This window comes from Uloborus diversus, chromosome 1, assembly GCF_026930045.1.
Source record: "Uloborus diversus isolate 005 chromosome 1, Udiv.v.3.1, whole genome shotgun sequence".
Classification (NCBI taxonomy): Eukaryota; Metazoa; Arthropoda; class Arachnida; order Araneae; family Uloboridae; genus Uloborus; species Uloborus diversus.
Window position 1 is genome coordinate 50,802,692 of NC_072731.1, and position 13,896 is coordinate 50,816,587.

Consider the following 13,896-nt stretch of genomic DNA (forward strand, 5'->3'; position numbering starts at 1 on the left):
TTATTTAAAATTCTACTGAATGGGATATTCTCGAAACTTTTCTGTTGGAAAAGAATAGTAAAATAGATGTTTTCTTTCAAATGCAATTCAGATTTAATACGATAATTGATTAAGTCAAGAATTAAGTCTTTGCATTGTTCATTTAGAAATTTGAATTTCAAGCAACTTCTTTTCAGTTTTTTTTAAAGTAGTGATTTTTAATTTAAATATACTGTTTTTAATTTGACTGACATTGAAAGATAGTGTTTATGTATATACAGCCTGAGTAAAAACTTTAAGGCCAGTATAATTTTCTTTGAAAAAAGTAAAATAAAATAAAAGGGATTTTAATATTATTGTATTATTAATTATTAATGTTCATTGGTAAGAAATATTGCAACAGACAGGATTTGTGAAGCATGCAATAACCAGAAAAGCAGTGGTTTATTCAAAGTTAGCATTTCAGCTTGAGTAAAAACTTTAAGGCCACTAGTATTTTTAAAAAACTGCAAGTATTTATACTGTAATAAATGTAACCTCAGTTAACAAGATTGTGGAAACCCTTCAACTTTCAGTTTTGTGATTAATTTCTTCAAAGTTTTTGGTTTACTTGTGACGATATCGTAAGGTAAAAAGTTAACTGTTCAAGAAAGAGGGCAGATTGAAGCTTTTTCTTCAATAAGAATAAGTAGGCGTACTATTGCGAAAAAATAGGAAGATCGAAGACTGAAGTCAACACTTTTGTTCAATTTAAACACAATTAGGGCAAAAAGAAAACCCGGGAAAACTTAAAGCTTTGTCCTTGCGTCATGGAAGAAGAGTTTGGAAATTATTACATTACCTGAAAAGTACTCAACCAGGAAACTTATTCAGACGATAGGTTTAAATGTTTGTCAAAAACGATATATAACACAATTAGAAGGTGTGGAAATTTTATTAATGCTGCAAAATTGCTTAAAGCTCATTTATTGAAAATGCACAATATAGTGCGTTTCAACATTAGCTAGGAAATCATGACCTGAGATAAACAATGAATACAAATAATTTTTTTTAACGAAAAGAAGTGGAGTTTGGATGGACCAAACGGAAGGAAGTACTATTGGCATGATTTACGAAAAGAAAAAAAAATATTCCACACGCGCCAATTAGATGGAGGCTGTGTCAGAACTTGAGAGTGCTTTGCTTACAATGGTGTGTGATCAGTTGCGTTTGGTTCAGGTAAAATGAACTCACAAGAGTATCAAAATGTTCCCCCAAGTCATCTTTTACCAAATGCTGAATTTATTGCTGGAGCAAATTGAAAATATCAGCAAAACAATGCATCTATCCATCCGATTAACAGTGCAAAAAATAGGCTCCAAGTAAACAATGTTGAAACTTTGAAATGACCAACTAAGTCTCCAGATCTTAACCCAATATAGAACTTATTGGGTGACTTAGCAAGAAGAGTTTATGCAAAGGAGAGACATTTTACTTCATCAATAGAGCTGAAATCTACCATCGAAGATGAATGGTAAAAAATACATCCCGAGTTTTGTCAAAATCTAGTTTCATTCATGAAAACAAGAATATTTGAAGTAATTTGGAGAAATGGCTCCCACACAAGCTTATAAATATTTGAATTTTTGTCCTCATATGCTTTTTTATATGCTGGCCTTAAAGATTTTACTCAGGTTCAAATATTGATCTGTAATATTTTCTGATAATGAAACACTTACAATTAATTTTGTTTGTCTTTTTTACTTGTATTTAAGGTTAATAATTATCACTTATATGACTTTTTGATCCTAAGATTAAGGTGTGTCCAATTCCTCAAAAAAGTGTACTGGACTTAAAGTTTTTACTCAGACTGTATATATACAAAGTAACATTAACATAAACTGTATTTTATTTTAAACCTGGACTATTCAAACGAATTGAATTAATCAAGCTTCAACCACTCAGTTCAACAGGCGCCATAGGCAGCACTTCGATACTGGCAGAGGGTAGACGATAAATTTAATAGCAATATAAAATTTGAACAAGAAAGAAGTAAAATTGAATGAAAATCCATAAATACCCTGGGGCCTTATCAGGGGGTTTCTCCCCAATTGTAAGAAAAAACCTCGAGATGTTTCGTTAGTGTTGCAGGCAAATTGCCTAAAAAAAGCAGCACCAGTACCCCGACATCTCACAAGTCAAGCAAAGGGGATACTGGAAGTCAAAAATATAAGCATGACAGAAATTAATTAATTAGAACATTTTCAAACCGAAAATACGATCATCACAGATATCAATTAGATTTTATATATATACATACATACATACATACATATATATATATATATATATATATATATATATATATATATATATATATATATATATATATATATATATATATATATATATATGTGGGGGGGGGGGTGGATACACTTCCAGCTTTAAGCCGGTAGAGTGGTATAGTGGTTAAGTGTTTGTCCTCTTAAACCCAAAGGCGCAGATTAAATCCTGGCTCTCGTTTGAGGATTTTCGAGGTAATGCAAGAAATCGACCACGTCCGTGTCATATAAATATGCGGTACGTAAAATATCCCTTGAGTATTCGTTTGACTTTGAATATTCTTTGCAAAATTCAAACTCTTAGTGCAGTTTTGCATCAAAAAGAGCCCAGTGGCCTCCATCTGGGGGGGGGGATGACTGAGCCCCACTTCTCGTGGTAATGGCTATCCACCAATAGAGGTACTCCTGGAAAGAGTGGATGCCGCCTATTGGGGATTGCGTTAGGTCCGCAAATGGTAGAAACTAATACATAGCACAAACAACAACAGTGTTTCAACTTGTAACCAGTATTTTTGATTTTCTTCTACGGGTTGTTTTTAATTATTATTTTATTTTTATGTTATTTTGTTTATTTATTTATTTATTTATTTTTGCCAAATAGTTTTCCTTGGTATTTGTAATTTTCTTTAGAAATAGTTTTAAAAAATGAGGGGGACGTGTATTTTATTTTGTAATTATCTCGAATTAAAAAATTCAACTAAATCTGAGTTTCTTAGTGATAGAAGATTATTCATTTGTCATTGACATAGTATAGTGATTCCCACTTAAATAAGCACGCTATTGGCGCATTCAGTTACAGTAAAACCTGTAAAGCGACCACCCTTGTAAGTTGACCACCTGTCTAAGTTTACCGCCTTTTTCAGACACGGAATCAGCGTTTATCGTATAAATTAACCTCTGTAAGTTGACCACCTGTTTAAGTGGACCACTAAAGTATTCCACCGCAAGTGGTCAACTTACACAGGTTTCACTGTATTCAATTTGGAACCACGGTGTCAGAAAAACTTAATCAATCATATACCAAAATCATCATTTTTTAGGTTAGTGTATCAGTTTTTTTTTTTTTTTGCCAATTATTGTGTGCACAGCTTTTGCATTTTTTTTTTCATGAACAATTTAAAAACAAAGAAAAATTAACCCATGAACATTTTGTTTATTTGTTTATTTATTTATTGCTACTACATCGATTCAAAAAAAAAAAAAAGAAAAAGAAAAAATAAGAAGAAGAAGTAAACAACTAAATCAGAGTTTCTGAGTCGAGGTTATTCATTTGGAATAAGTATAATATTGTGATTTCCAAATAAAGAGGCACTCTCGTGGTACATTCAGTGATTCCATTAGGAATCACAGGGTCAGGAAAGGTCAACCGTTTATTTACCAAAAGGATCAATTTTTAATCTTATCATCCAATAAATAGTTCACGCAAAGCTAACCCCGCAGCATTGGGAAGGCAACGCAGATCCTTATCACTGCATTACGACGCTGCCAAGTTAAGTTTGCCCCAACTATGGTTTTTTTTTACTTGTTTTTTCGCCAATAAGTGTTTGTTTAGTTTTCCTATTTTCTTCATAAACAATTTTTAAAAAAAAGAAAACCCACAAGTAAGTATGTGTGTGAGAGAGTGTTTTTAATTCCGAATCCAAAAACTCAACTAAATCCGAGTTTTAGAGTGACAGAGGGTTCAATTACTCAGGGGTGCACACTCCCTAAGAAAAAGGGCGCACCCCCCAAAAGTGAAAATATTCCTTAAAACATGCCCCCCCCCCTAAAAATTTCAATGGCACAGTCCGCACTACGACTCTACCTAGGTGGGCTCCCCTGAATTACTCATTTGGCTTAATACCGGGATTCCCACTTAAAGATGAACTCTGGAGGCATATGATTCCAGCCACAGGTCAGAAGAGGTCAGCCGTTTATCTCTTAAAAGGTTCATTTTTTAAATCCAATGCACCCCCCCCCCCCCAAAAAAAAAAAAAAAAAAAAACAGCTTAAAATGCATATTTAGCATTAAACTGCAGAATCCTCTTCATATATAAATGAAATCTATCCACCACCAATGAAAACATGGATGAAAATGCACTCCTTTGCAAAACACGTTTTCACCGTCGCTTTGAAGAAACTTGATGCTTTACTTCTTAAACGGAGAGATCATTTTGTAATATTAAATGTGATTTGACTCACATTTCACTACAAATTCAATTTTCATACAAAAAATAGTAATTTATATCTTTACCAGAATAATTAGTTTTTTTGCGTTTAGCACTGGAAACGATTTAGAGACGATCCTGTGGAATGTTTTTCAACTGCGACATCACTGCAAGGTAAATAACCTGTTATAATTAACTTAACAATTTTTTAAAAGAAAAAATTGTTATGTATTCAAAAAGCGGCTTGGAAATAGTTATTTTCCTGATTGCAATCTATACCCTTTCGCCGTTTTCAAATAGCATTCTTATCTAAATACACTCCTAAAACTTATTATTTAGTTGAAATTTTTGTAAACACCTTCTTTTCCACTTTGGAGTAAAAGAATTTTCAGATTGTCAATCAATATTAAACTTCTTTAATTTCTAGTTCTTTTTTACTCATTTGGCAAAAGAATTTCGTTTGTTAAACAATTTTTTTCCCTCGAAAACGGGCGATTTCAAGTAGTAACGGTGCAAAATGTTTTCCATGTTTAAAATAAATGAATAGTGGAGACAAGTCCGATTTGTAAGACACATCGTCGAAATGTGTTCGTTGTAGTGGGCTTACTGTTACAGTTATCAAACTAAGCAGCTAGTATAGCCAATAGCTGAAGATAAGTTCGTTCATAAAGTTTAATGCATTACTAAACAAAACTTTCATTTTTAAACATAGTATTCTTAAAACATACTAAACGAAAGAACTAAATACAAATTAATTGCACGTAATCTAGCATACAACATGTGGCTGTAAACAAGGACGGATCCAGAAATTTTTCAAGTAGGGGGCCGTTGATTTTTTAATTTACCTCCTATTACGCATCTGGTTTGTTCAGGGTTGGAAATAAATACAATATAGAGAGTTAGTCCAGGAGGTGCCGAACTTTTTCAGTTGAAAGGGGTACTCTAAAATTTCGTTTTAGAGTTTGAACTTCGTATAATTCCGGGGGGATGTTTTGAAACTCCCTTCCTCTAACATCATCGAAGTTTGTCTAAAATTGCGCTTTTTGGATTCATCAGTTTCGAAAAATTACCCGATTAAAGTCACTGAACCCATCATTTCCGAGATACCAAAAATCACGTCTTTAAGACTTAAGTTTTGCAAATTGCCTGAAGCGTCTACAGTCTCCTCTTTCTAACATCGCCAAAGATCGTCTGAAATTGTCTTTTTGAAACTTCAATTCCAAAAATATTTCAGGAGGGTGATTCAAACCATATTCCTTTCCTTAACGTCATCAAAGAGGGCTTAACTTGCATTTTACAGGACTTCAATTCAGAAAAAATTGTCGGTGCAGGGTCGCTCAAGGTAGGGGCGATCGCCCCCAACGCCCCTTCCTTAAATCCGTCCTTGGCTGTAAATTGCACCAAACATCTCAAAAAATGACGAGAATTTCAAAAATATTGACACATAACCACAAAATTGAGAAAATCATTGTATTTTTTTTCTTTTTCATTTTATTTTTTTAAATATTCACACCTTTGAAATTCTTCTACCCCCCCCCCTTAAGGTTGAGAACTGCTACCCATAGGAACATTTTAGAAAGTTAATTTACCGCTATTGAAATAACTATGTAATGTATTTACTCAAAATGGAGCAATTTAGCACGAAAGTTTAGTGTTTACCGTTGTAGAAAACATATTACGTGGGAAAATGTTTCTGATCATTTTGTCGAACAACAGTCAAAAATCGGAAAAATTTCCTCGATTTTAGTTCGTTCTAAACTTTTAAACACTAAAAAAAAAATACTGATACATAATTTTAAATTTTCTGATCAATAACTAAAGAAACTGCAATAAAAAATCGTTAACAGATATACAAAGTAAAACAAATAATTATCATCTAAAAAATTTGACACTTAAAAAAAAAATAATAATTTCTAGTTTTAGATTGGAAAATAAAATAAATAAATGAACCATAAAAAGGGGGGAGCGCAACCCCCCTTGCCCTCCTCCCCGGAATCGCCGCCGCTGAACCCACATTATCATCTTTGTCTAATTTCAGTAATATTTGAAATAAAGCTTTGAAAAATCTAATTAAAAAGTAGAAAATCGCCCGTCAAGGTATGACGGGTGAAAATTGCTTCTACATTTGAACGAAGCAATTGCCTGTGATACTTAAAATTTTAACCCTAACTCCAGTGGATTAACCCTAAACTCCAGTAGATAGCGTTAATTTTCAACCGCTTTCCGTTTCTTCACTCCCCTGAAATGACAGTCTTACCAGTAAAACTGCTAAGTTACCGGATCGAGTTCAGTCTTGTCAAAATAAAGCCTTTCCCTGCATGTTAAACATTACCAAAACATATTATCGAATTATCATGCCGTGGCTCGAGTTTCATTGTTGAAACACGCGGGTTACTGGACCATCGGCTATAATTTATATGAGGATGAAACTTGCCATAAGGGTTCACGGGGAAAAATGGCTAATACATTATAATGATAATAATTAAATGAAACAATAGTTCGAATCAGAATTCATAAATACACAAAACCATAATGTAGAACCTTGATTAATGTACAAAATTTTGCTAATTGAGCAGGCTTTTTTAGACTTTGAAGTTGAAGAGTTGACTAGTAAAAACTTCGAGCTTGCTCACTCGAAGATCTAGTCCATTGTTTTCAAGGGCAAAACATTTGATGGGACGACTTATAGCTCACAGGCATCGTGAATTGAACTCGTGATCAATCATGTAAACTAGACATGGAAATAAATATAATATTCTTCTAAAAATAAAAATACGCATGTCTGGAAGAAGATATATGTGCCAAAACGTAAATAATACCTTTTCTTACAAAGCTTCATCAGAAAGGTATTGTCCGTTTTTCAGAAGGCACTTGACTCCTCCCTCGTTACGTGGCATCCGATGATTCTATTTCGCTGTTTTCCGCAGAAGGTTTACTCGGATCATAGCATTTTGTTGTAAAAGCAGCAATTTTTAAAATGTAAGAATAACTAAAATGACGTCAGACAAGTGAATTAAGTGATGTAAAGGACGCTAAGGGCGTTAAGTTAAGGATGTCTGGTTTTGTCTCCTTTAGAAGCGCGTGGAATGCCTACCGATCACCTCCCCCCCCCCCCCCGCGCGTAAAATGGAATTATGCGTTCGAGGAGGCGTGGCGAAGTGCCTTCTCGTAAAAATCGGACAATAGCTATCTTTTTAAATGGTGAGTTTTCGGAATAAAAGAGCTAGTTGTAAGTTTAATAACGAAAATTTGACGTTACAATCAGGTATTAAAAGCCTAATAGCCACGGGTATCGCTTCGTACATTGTGAATATTGTTCAGTAGAATCTCGTTTATCTGACTCCCGTTTATCCGAATCAAATTTATAGTTTTAAAATTTTTACATTCACTTAAATAATACGGTCGAACTCGCTTATAACGAGCCTTAGTTTAACGAAAACCCAGATTTAGCGAAGAAGTCAGAAATACTTGGTTCTATAGGAACATAACTCGTTTTAACGAGCAAACCCCGCTTATAGCGAGCAATGTTTTTGTGATTCGTAAAATTTCTATTGACTTCAACTCAGCTCATCTTTTTTTGATAAACTTTCTTTAACATTCCAAAGTCAACCAAAGTTAGTGATAAATCATAAATCCTGAGAACAAACGATGCACTTTTTTTTTTAACTCTGTGAAGAAACATGTTAAAATTATATATATGTGTGTATATGTGTATTCCTCAAAAACAATGACATAAGAAATATACATTCAGATAACACAAAGTTACCAATTTATTTGATACTGTACAGAGATTAAAAAGAAACGAAACAGTAACTATGATGTATTTTTATGGCTTTTTTTTACGAACTGGCTTTTTACGAGCACCCAGTTATAACGAGCTAATATCGTGATTCCTTCGAGTGCGTTATAAGAGAGTTCGACTGTAGTTCTAAATTACGATAATAAAAACGGAATTATAAATGTGCCAAATATTCGCTCTTTATTTTAATTAAATATGCAACTATTGCATAGATCGTGCAATAAATTATAGTCATCTAATAAACAACATGACGTATTTGGAGTGTTATTCCGATACCACTAAGGCCCCTATATATACGAGCCGACGCATCAGCTTAAGATTAGCCATTTTGGATCGGAGCGCGTGTTTGAGTGGTTGTCTTTCTGGCTATTTATCGCGTTTGGTGATTGTTCACTGTGAGCACACGTGAATTGTTTATTAAATAAAATATTATTTTCGGCACATTTGGCGCAATCCGAAACTTTGCTGTAATAACCCTAACAGTGAAATTATGAAAAATCTGATCCAAAATGGCTAAACTTAAGCTGATGCGTATGCCTATCTATACAGCAGCTCTAGATACCACTGCAGCTGAAGTATAAATGATCAAATGTTTGCCAGAAACAATCTTAAGTAATTTTGTTACAAAACATCGTATTTTTCTGCAATAAAAGATAAGTCTGCTTATTTACGAATGTGTTTTACTTATTACCCACCAGATTACCCGGATTATCTTTTATCAGGATTGGTCCCAGGTACTCCGGATAAACGAATTTTACTGAATTAGCACTATTAGCAGTTTTAAGAAAATAATTTTATGAAATCTGTATAATATTACAACTAAAATTATTTCAACATTACAGATGAAGAAGTAGATCGCCTTTGCTTCTTACTGCCTCAATTCTAAAAATTGAAACCTTCAACTTTTTAAAATCAAAATGTACAAATTTAGGCTATACCTGTCTTATATATGTACTATTATATAAATGAGGAGTAATTTATGAAAAACTAACCTATCCACTTTTTATTTAAAAACTCATTTTAAGACATTTTATAAATCTTTCAGATGATCTTGATCGAATCACTCACTCTAAAGAAGTCCAAACGGTTCAAATCGTAGTTTATTTAAGGGTAAAGTTTGACTTTTTGATCAAAAAGTAACAAATCCGTCCTCTATACTTTTAATTTTGATCAAAACGGGACATATCCTGAATACTATCCTGTAATACGAAAGATTTTTAATTCAAAAGGACACACGTCTAAATCTTCAAATTTTAATCCACTAATTTTAGGTTCAAGTACTTCGATGAGAGAATAAAAGAAGGGGAAATATTAGAGTTTTGGTGAAATTTAGTTCTTAAAATTTAGGTTTTCATTCAAAAGGTCACATATCAAAAATTAAGATGGCAATATTTTCTTATTTGTTTAATACAAACATTTCTTACTCTGGGTAATAATTTGCTGTGGTTTTGTGCTCAATAGTGTACCCAGAAAAAAATGATAAAACAATTTTGCATTTACCATAATTCGTTTTTTTTTTTCAGCGCCTGAAAATTTTCGGAAAATGGATGCGTTCCCTTTTGATAAATTAGTTCTAAAAACTGAAACATTTTTGCTTTCGCCAAGCTTCGCTGATTTACAAGAATCACTTTAAAAGATACAAAACAAATTACAACTTGAAATTTTTACCGACAAGATAATTTTAAGATCTTAAAACTCGAATGGGAATTGCGAAGATTCCCTCGCAAAACCGCAAAGATTACGTCGCAATTGAAGATCAACGATGCATTTCGTTGAACTTAGTACGAAAAAATTCAAAAATTACAATATCTTTTTACACCTCAAAAATTTTTTCGCTTCTTACCTTTGTTGGAACAAATGTCATCCTTACTCATCAAGAAACATCGTAGTTTTATGCCTGAAATATATTTGAAAATATTATTCCTAAAAAAGCACGCTTTTTACTGAACACGTTTTTCTACTTGCATACAAGTGAAGTGCAGTTTTTGGCAATACAATGACGCACTTGGCAAACTTTTCTCTCGCCAAACAGACTGTACTGTTTGGAACAGTTTTCGTGAAAATCTTTTTTTCAAACGCCGGAAACTATTTTTCATCAAACTCTTTTTTTAGTGATAGACTTCAGGATCAGTTTACCGCTGCCCGTTAACAATCATTGAGATTATCGAGGTAAGTGTTAGATTATAACGATTTAGAATGATTAAAGTAAACGTATATGAAGGACGAAATTGCAAATCCGAATTTTGCTCCATCTATGTCGTCGTATAGAAGTTTGACTTCATGCTGATTAGATGCGGTGGAACATTGGTGGACGTGTTTTCTAAATTAGTTAAAAGACATGATAAGACATAGTTATTGAATCTTGTTGACTCTATACCTATAAGAAAGGCTGCTGTGAGGTCAAAGCCAGAGTCGACCCAACAACTTATTAAATGCTTTTTGGAACAATTACACACATTAATTATCTTCTTTGCTCAAAAAAAAAAAAAAAAAAACTGTTGTTAAAAACAACTGTTTTGTTTAAAAACTGTGTTGTTAAAAACAAATTGTTTATTCATTTCGTTTACCCCAGGAGAATTAACATGGACTCCAATTTCTGATAACTTGTGTATATGTATATATTTTTTAATTTATAAAATTAAATAGTCTTCAGAACATATCGCACAACGGCAAGGAAAGTGATACAACTCAATACTTAGGAAAAACGTAATAGTTACCTATTCATTAAAAATTTGATTTTAATGTTCTTTCTTGCCATGAAATTCGCACTAGGTTAACTTACATCGCACTAGGTGCGTGATGGCGCAAAAACAATATGCCAATAGTGACAAATCATTAAAATCTCAAAAGAAACATTTTCGAACTAGAGCATTATTAGTTCTGTACCTCAGAGCCAGAGGAACGTACAGTGGCTCCCAAAAGTCTTCGTACACCTACGACTTTCAACGAAATAGGCCCCAATCCATTGGTTAGAATTAATATTTCGGAATAGGTATTTAATTATAAGATCTATGATCAATTTTTAACAAAACTACATGAAAAGTTTTTAAAAAATACTAAAACTTAATTTTTTAAAAATCAAAAATCAAAAAGTGCCGGAAATTTTATCTCACAAAAGTCTTCGTACACTTTATAAAATGTCTATATATTGTTGAATAATCAAACTTTTGATTAAGTTATTAATTAGTAGAGTATCATACAGTAATCATAACACCTTTTAAACGTCTGGGAATAGATTTCATTCTTTTTCTTTCTTTTTTTGGGGTAATTTCTGAGTAAGTGTTCAACCACACTTCGAGTCTTACTGTTTCTAGCTCTATTTTCGTTTTAAAGCCCTATTTTCGTAATGTAGCCTCCAGATATCTCTAAATACGTTACATTAAGTTAAAATCTGGAGATTGAGGTGGTATTTTCTAAATTTTAGGACAATTTTCGAGGCACTAGACGCAAACGTTGAAAACCGTGTGCTTCTTATCGTTACCTTGATAAAAAACAAAGTTGTTTCCAATAACCAAATTTTTGGCTAAAAGTTGAAAATTGGTTTTTAAAATATTTAAAGGAACAGCATGATTCATTATTTCATCAAAAAATTACAAACTACCAAGTCCTGATGCTGATATGCACCCTCACACTAGAACACCTCCACCGTCCTGATTAACTGATCCAAATAAGTTCTTAAGTTTAAGTTCCTATTTTTTTCTTCTACTTACAGTTATACAACAATTTAACCAAAAATGTTAAATTTATTTTCGTGTGTTAGTAAGACGTGATTCTAAAACGTTTTTAGCTTATTTATCATTGATTTTGCGACGAAAAGCGTAAGCTATCTGTTTTTCGCACGACCAAGAAAATTTCTGCGGGAAGAGGTCCCATTTAATCCAGCTAATCAGAGAACTTGGCGGACAATTTTAGGTGAAAATTAAATGTAAAATGTTTCATTTAACTTTGCAGAAACTTTTACAGCGCTCAAATGTGTATTTTTCATAAATTTTTTAACTTGAAATATCCGATCACGTTTTGTCAACTTTGCCGGTTGATCTTTTCTTACCTTGTTTTCGGTCCGATTCCTTTCTTTAAAGCATTTTATCAAGCACTTTACTATACAAACAAATAAATTAAGTAATTTAGAGACATTTCAAACCAATTTACTACTACTGTGGGAAAAAATTCAAATTTTGGATGGTGTTTGCGGTTTTTTACGAATACAGCCATTTTACAGTAATAGGCACAATATTAAGGAACAAATAAACAAAAAATTAAAGCCAAATGACTAATAAGGGTCAACACAATGCAAAAATATTAATAAAACGGCATATGATAATTTTAATCATGAATTTATTTGAAAATATTTGAGTGTACGATGACTTTTGTGGCGTGTTATTTCTCTGTCTCTTCGTTTTCTGACCCATTTCAAAAAGAAGATCCGTTAATTTTTGAAAAAACCAATGGATTGTATTTAGAATGACATAGGAATGATGTGAAAAAATATTGGACTTCATATTCGAATTCAGTTTCGAGTTATTTCGGTTTTACTAAAAAATTTCAAAGTGTACGAACACTTTTGGGAGCCACTGTAAGTCACATTATGATAACTTTGTAGTAGAGAGGAAAAACTTTTTTGTGGCCCATGCGAAGGATGGAACGCACGCTCTTTTAACCCTAGTAAAAAATTGAAAAGGGATTTTTTTTTTTTCGAGAATTAACGCTCGCGTGGCTCGATACGGAGTTGGCTTCTACGCATACAATGTACTAATAAACAGAAAATCGCAACTTACGTCCTTCTATAGTTCTGAGGTACAGAGTTTAGGCAACAAAACCTAATCGGTAAATATCACATTATAATATTTTGGCGCGTATTGCAATATTTGAGACTAAATCACCTAAAATTACTATTGCGTAAAACTTTGATTTTCATGTTAAAGCAGTCTGAATTTCATCTAAAATGTAAGAAGAAAAGAAATGCAGAAACACTGAGCTCCTGTGAGCTCCCGTGTAAAAGCCCTGGTTATAGTCACGTTTACGTATAGCTCTTTTTATTAATAGCAATGGTTAGATAATTTAATTTAAACATTAAGCCATCATATAAATTGAATGCTTACATTCAGGCATACGTGTTCGAGTATGCACACTCGCATGCGCAGGGGTGCCCCCATGCCGCAGAATGCGGCATTGGAATTTTTAGGGAGGTGTTTTGACTGGTATTTTTTCCTTTTGGGAGGGGTCTCTCACTCTTGGGGGGGGGGGGTCTTTATGGTATTGCGAGGGTGCCCCTTGTTCTTTGGTGGATAGGCATTAGGGTGGGTCGAAAAACACTTTTTTTTTCGAATCAATTTCTAATAGTGCGGGAAATTTGCGCATTGGCATCCTAATAACGGAAAAAATAATTAAAAAAAATTATAAATTGTTTTTGAAATCGCGAAAGAGCCCTCAAATTGAGTAAAAATAGAAAAAAACCTGCAATTTTTAAAGACGTATATTTATTTCAAGAAATAAATTACTTCAATTTTAATAGTATAAAAAATACATTTTGTAATTACCGAAATGCATAGAAAAAACTTGGGAGCACATTGTCAATCTTTTGAGTTTTCGCAGAAAGCCTTAAAATACCATTTTTACAGTAAAAGTTATATTATTTGAAAAATTCTTAAGC